We start from the raw sequence: 5,556 nt of genomic DNA, 5'->3' as shown, positions 1-5,556 counted from the left end.
AGAGAAAAGAATTAGGAGAGAAGAAAATACGATTGTTGAGGAAGCGCCATGATGAAAAATATGGCACGTTTTCATCCATGATTGAATGGAAGTTGTAGGAGGTCACGTGTGTCAGCCCTTTTACACGCATCTCAAAGCGACTCCTATTGGTAACAGATAATGTCATCATAAAGACGGTTCATTAGCTATTTCTTTTAAAATGAAAATGTTTTAAGAAATTCAAAGAGTCACATTCAGTGAGAAGAGAATCACTAAAAAAACCTTTTAAAACATTTGATCACTGAAGAAGAAATGCTTCAGTGATGGTTTTGTTTTAAGAAAGGAAAATATCTTAGAAGAATATATTTCCATAAAAGTGTCAGTGATAAGAGAATCACTAAAACTATCTTTTAAAAACTTTTGAATCACTGAAGGTAGAAAGGTTCAGTGATCATTTTGATTTTAAGAAAAGACAAGTATAAAATATATATACTTATAAAATCTTCACCGATAGAAAGAATCGCTGAAACAAACTTTAAAAACGTTTTAATCAATAAAGAAGGAAAGCTTCAGTGATAGTTTTAAGTTTTAAAGAAGAAGAACGATCATACATACCTTAGCGAGAATAGATACATTTACTCAAGAGTTCAGTGATAGAGTGAGAGCATTGAATCATTTCACTTACTGATTGATGCGTATAGCTGAAGAAAGTTATTCTTCAGCATTTAGCATTCCTAGTTCGCTGATCAAGACGTTAAATCTTGTCTCATCAAGAGGCTTGGTGAAAAGTTCAGCGAGTTGGTAATCAGTGGGAACAAAGTGAAGTTCAATATCAGCATTCATAACATGATCTCTGATAAAATGATATCTGATCTCTATATGTTTGGTCTTGGAGTGAAGTATAGGGTTGTTTGCAATTGAAATAGCACTAGTGCTATCACAATAGATAGGGATCTTTGAGAACTGAAGATAGTAGTCGTTCAGCTGGTTTTTCATCCAAAGGACTTGGGCATAGCAACTTCCAGCGGCTATGTATGTAGCTTCAGCGGTGATTTAGACACTGAATTTTGCTTCTTACTTGTTCAACTCACTAGCTATCCACCTAGAAGCTGACAGCCTCTAGTGGTGTTTTTCCTATCGATCTTGCAACCTACAAAATCACTATTCGAATAACCTATTAGGTCAAAATTTGAACCCTTAGGGTACCAGAGACCCAAGTTAGTAGTTCCCTTCAGGTATCTGAAAATGCATTTTACAACGATCAGATCAGATTCCTTAGATTCAGATTGATATCCTGCACATAAGCAATTAGAATACATGATATTTGGTCGACTAACTGTGAGATACAACAGAGAGCCGATCATTCCTCTATAAACTGTTATGTTTACAGGCTTTCGATTTGGATCCTTGTTGAGAGAGAGTGGAGGATCCATAGGACTTTTCATAGATGAGTGTTAGAGAGATCAAACTTTTTCAGCATATCATGGACATACTTACACTGACTGATAAAGATGCCTTTATCTGATTGCTTGATTTGGAGACCTAAAAAGAAGGTTAGTTCTCCCATCATACTCATCTGGTATTCTTTCTTCATGCGATCAGCGAATTGAAAACATAAAAGAGGGATTACTGGAACCAAAAGTAATATCATTGACATATATTTAGACTAGAATGATATGACCTTTAACTTTCCTAAGAAATAAGATCTGGTAAATCTTTCCATGAATGAATTTCTCAGAGATGAGAAATGAGGATAGGGTATCATACCAGGCATGAGGAGCCTGTTTTAACCCATAAAGAGCTTTATCCAAATGATAGACGTGGTTTGGATACTTAGGGTCAAGAAACCCTGGAGGTTGTTCAACATAAAATTATTCTTGAAATTTTCCATTTAGGAAAGCGCTCTTTACATTTATTTGGTTGACTTTGAAGTCTCTATGGACAGCAAAGGCTAGAAAGAGTCGAATTGCTTCAAGTCTAGCCACTGGTGCGAAGGTCTCGTCATTAGGCCTGTGCAAAACCTAACCCAACCCGAATTACCCGATCGAAAAAACCTGAACCAAACCGGTATCTATGAACCGAACCAACCCGAGGTCCGAAATCCGAAAATTATATCGGGTTAGTAGGATCGGGTAGGATCTCATGATCAAAAACCCGAACCCATCCGAAACCCGAACTATTCAATTTTTACTACTAGTACTAGATACCTTTGAATTGTCATGGTGTATGTCAATATTTGTCTTCCATTTCTTAAGAAGACTATTACTATTACCATGCAACAACTCTAAAGATTGGTGATGGGTCAGGGATCTATAGCTAATTTTTGGGCACCAAGTACCAGCTCCTGGAAATGATTGAATCACCAATTTGCAGAGCTCATGGACCTGTAGCTAATTTTTGGGCATCAATTTGCTAGATAATGACAATTTGAACTAATTCCACCTTTAACAGTTTAACTTCAACTCATATGCCTATTTTCTTATATGTGGACCGTAGGCACTGGGCAGTGAACTTCCAACGTTTCTAAGGGGTAAAACTTTTATCATGTGTTTATTGATGCACTTCATTCATTATTAAAAATCTACTAACGTTGTTTTTAACTTAAAATGTTGGAGTTATCTTAACTAAGTTCAAACCACTTAATCAAGCCTCAGGCATAAGGTTTTCATGAACAAATCTAAAATTTTAAGCATTAAACTCACAAATGTTTTCTTTTTTAAAGTATTAAATATTTATACACGACAAATGCTCACGCGCACTCCTTATCTTTGGTGAAAACAATAGAGAGAAAAAATCATGATAATGTGAGAAACAAAGCTATTTCATCGGCCTGAACCCGCCCGAACCCCAGCTGGTCTGAACCCGAAATTCCCCCGAACCCGAACTGCATATTACGGGGCATGATATTATAATCCGATACCCGATCGGTTTCGTCGGTTTATGGTCCGATCCGACCCGATCCGACCCATGCTCACCCCTACTCATCGTAATCGATCCCTTCTTCTTGTCTATAACTCTGAGCAACAAGACGAGCCTTTTTACGGGTTACCACACCTTTTTCATCTAATTTGTTGCGATAGACCCATTTGGTGCCTATCACTGTCTTGTCAGATGGACGTGGGACAAGGTACCAGACTTTATTCCTATCAAACTCAATGAGCTCCTCTTGCATGACAATGACCCAGTTAGGGTCTGAGATAGCATCATTGATCTTCTTGGGGGCAACTAAAGAAAAAAGAAAGTTGACAAAGAGACAGATATTATCTAGACCATGACGAGTCTGAATACCATCACTTGGATCACCAAGAATTTGATGAATAGGATGGTCTTTAGTCCATCGCTGAGCTAGTAGAGGATTATCATCTGAGCATAAATGTTCAAGAACAGAGAATAAGGCTTTAGTTGCAATTTCTTCTGCGATTGGAACAATTGCTAGAGGAGCCTCAAATTCAACGACCAATACAGGTTCAGATGCTGAAGGCATTTCATTCACTGATTGATCAGTGTTTGAAGTAGAAGGAGGAACACAGCTAATGGGCACTGCTACGATCTCTAAAGAAGATACGTTTTGGTGATTAGCTTCAACTTTAATGATTAATGGATCATCTTTAGCTTCTGGGGCTTAAGTGTTGAGAGGAACGTTGAAAGAAGCTTCAGGTTGTCCAAAATGAGAAAACATCCACTTTTCTATTTCTTTGTCATCATTTATGATGGGTTTAGAATTAACTGATTGATATTTGTCAAAGGTGACATGAATAGTTTCTTCTATTGTCTGTCGGCATTTGTTGAATACTCTGAAGGCTTTGGATGTAGAAGAATATCCAAGAAAAATTCCTTCATCAGCTCTGGGATCGAACTTTCCTAGTTGATCACAGTTGTTAAAAATATAAACGTGCAACCAAAGATATGTAGAGAACTAATAGAGGCTTTTATGCCATGGAAAAGTTCGTAAGATGTCTTCTTCAACCTCTTAACGATTAGCGACCGATTTTGAGTGAAACAAGCGGTGTTGACAGCTTCAGCCCAGAAATTAGTAGGGAGATGAGACTCGCTGAGGATTAATCGAGCAGCTTCAATGATTGTTCGATTTGTTCTTTCAGCGACCCCATTTTGCTGAGGATTTCTCACTGAAGAAAAGTTGTGAGAAATTCCCTTGTCCTAAAAAAACTTTTCCATAGTACTGTTTTTGAAATCAGTACCGTGGTCACTTCTAATAGATCGCACTTTAATATTGTTAAGTACTTCTATTTTCTTGATGAATGATATGATGTCTTTAGGTGCTTTACTTTTGGATCTGAGAAAGAAGACCCAAGTGTAGCTGGAGTACTCATCAACAATGACGAGTGTATACTTGTTTCCAACAATAGATTGCACGTTCATTGGACCAAAGAGATCCATGTGCAGTAGCTAAAGAGGCGATGTCACTGAAGAGATTTGCTTTAACTTGAAGCTAGCTCTTGTTTGTTTTCCTTTCTCACACGCTGAGCAAAGAGATTCCTTTGCAAAGGAGTGTCGAGGAAGACCAATGACAAGATCATTTCTAGACAATTCGCTGAGTGTCTTGAAGTTAAGATGAGAAAGTCGTTTATGCCACAACCAGTTGATATCTGACGAAGCTTTAGAGAGCAACAACTATTCTCAGTGAGAGAAGAATCCATGTTGACGACGTAGACATTCTTTAGACGAGAACCGGTTAAGACAACCTTATCATCCTTGTCATAGACATAGCATGAATTCTTAGAGAACTTCATTGTGGAATCTTTGTCACACAGCTGACTGATGCTGAGGAGGTTGTGCTTTAGTCCTTCAATGAATGAAACACACTTGAATGTGGTTGCATCGTTGGTTAATATACCAAAGCCTTTGGTATATCCATTTCCGTTACCTCCAAAGATCATGAAAGGGCCTCTTTCTTCCTTATAGTCGATAAGCAGGGATTTATCTCCGGTCATATGTCTTGAGCATCCACTATCGAGATACCATATGCCTTTGACTTCCTTGTCATGAATCGGTTTTTATTTAAACATTTGTTTGAGTAGATATGTGTATATATATATATATATATATATTGGTAGATGTGTATATTTTTATAAGAATGCACGTGCACTTGCTATGAATAGCAAGTGCATTTGAGAAGAGAAAGGTTTACTGACTTATAAATTTTACTCTCTCTCTCTCTCTCTCGAAGAAAGTTTTGGAGGATCAAGAATAGGATAAATTCAGGGATTCAAATCAATAGCAGAGGTGAGTGATAGTATTCCTTGGTTAAAAATCCAGTTTCGACTTAGCAATTAAGTTATGATGATTACCTCTATTTGTATATTGCTTCCATTTATCAATCGGATTGTATTATGAACAAAATTCCAATGGACATATCAATGTCCGGATAAGTCCTCTTATCCGGCTAAAAAATCGACTAGATTTGTCACGCCCCGATTTTTTTTCTTTTTCTTTTCTTTCATTCGAGTGCCGTGACGTCATACTTAATAACTTAAGTCATGAACAAAAATACGAACTTAAAATTCCAAACACACATAATATGTTTAACATAATTCGTTACATAATAGCGGAAGCGTA

The sequence above is a fragment of the Cynara cardunculus genome, assembly GCF_001531365.2.
Source record: "Cynara cardunculus var. scolymus isolate 2C chromosome LG 3, CcrdV1, whole genome shotgun sequence".
Lineage (NCBI taxonomy): Eukaryota > Viridiplantae > Streptophyta > Magnoliopsida > Asterales > Asteraceae > Cynara > Cynara cardunculus.
This window is presented reverse-complemented; position numbering follows the sequence as displayed.